This window comes from Geospiza fortis, unplaced genomic scaffold (assembly GCF_000277835.1).
Source record: "Geospiza fortis unplaced genomic scaffold, GeoFor_1.0 scaffold184, whole genome shotgun sequence".
Taxonomy (NCBI): domain Eukaryota; kingdom Metazoa; phylum Chordata; class Aves; order Passeriformes; family Thraupidae; genus Geospiza; species Geospiza fortis.
Genome location: NW_005054688.1, coordinates 161,101 through 162,461, shown reverse-complemented (window position 1 = coordinate 162,461; position 1,361 = coordinate 161,101). Strand labels below are relative to the sequence as shown.

The 1,361-nt window shown below is 41.1% G+C and overlaps 1 protein-coding gene across 1 annotated transcript in view; it reads right to left on the bottom strand.

The window, feature by feature from the left end:
• Nucleotides 1–1,361, bottom strand: part of TMCC2 (transmembrane and coiled-coil domain family 2) — a 29,112-nt gene that overhangs the window by 20,133 nt on the left and 7,618 nt on the right. The gene's annotated exons all lie outside the window — the stretch shown is intronic.

Sequence of the window (1,361 nt, the reverse complement as noted above, 5' to 3'; positions counted from 1 at the left end):
AGGTGCTTGAGGCCGTGGCTGAACATGGAGCCCTCGGAGAGCTGCTGGATTTTCTGTGGGGGAAAGAGAGGGAATTGAGGGTGGTCGGTGAGGGTGTCCATTGAGGGAATGGGTGCTGTTAATTGAGGGAATGGGTGCTGTTAATTGAGGGTGTTCATTGAGGGAATGGGTGCTGTCAATTGAGGGTGTTCATTGAGGGAATGGGTGCTGTTAATTGAGGGTGTTCATTTAATTGAGGGAATGGGCGCTGTTAATTGAGGGAATGGGGTTGTTAATTGAGGCTATTAATTGAGGGAATGGGCACTGTTAATCAAGGGAATGGGTGCTGTTAATCGAGGGAATGGGTGCTGTTAATTGAGGGAATGGGCGCTGTTAATTGAGGGAATGGGGTTGTTAATTGAGGCTATTAATTGAGGGAATGGGCACTGTTAATCAAGGGAATGGGTGCTGTTAATCGAGGGAATGGGTGCTGTTAATTGAGGGAATGGGCGCTGTTAATTGAGGGAATGGGGTTGTTAATTGAGGCTATTAATTGAGGGAATGGGCACTGTTAATCAAGGGAATGGGTGCTGTTAATCGAGGGAATGGGTGCTGTTAATTGAGGGAATGGGCGCTGTTAATTGAGGGAATGGGGTTGTTAATTGAGGCTATTAATTGAGGGAATGGGCACTGTTAATCAAGGGAATGGGTGCTGTTAATCGAGGGAATGGGTGCTGTTAATTGAGGGAATGGGCGCTGTTAATTGAGGGAATGGGGTTGTTAATTGAGGCTATTAATTGAGGGAATGGGCACTGTTAATCAAGGGAATGGGTGCTGTTAATCGAGGGAATGGGTGCTGTTAATTGAGGGAATGGGCGCTGTTAATTGAGGGTGTTAATAGAGGGAATGGGCGCTGTTAATTGAGGGAATGGGGGTTGCTAATGAAGGGAATGGGGGGTGTTAATTAATTGAGGGAATGGGCGCTATTAATTAATTGAGGGAACGGGTGCTGTTTGTTAATTGAGGGAATGGGCGCTGTTAATTAATTGAGGGAACGGGTGCTGTTAACTGAAGGAATGGGTAAATATTGGAAATACTAAGTATTTGTACTTGGAAATACTAAATATTAATGGAAGTATTGGAAATAGTAAGAATTAGTGGAAATATTGGAAATACTAAATATTAGTATTTGGAAATACTAAATATTAATGGAAGTATTGGAAATACTAAATATTAGTATTTGGAAATACTAAATATTAATGGAAGTATTGGAAATACTAAATATTAGTATTTGGAAAGATGAAATTTGAGTGGAAATACTAACTTGGAAATACTAAGTATTAGTGGAATTATTGGAAATACTAAATATTAGTATTTGGAAA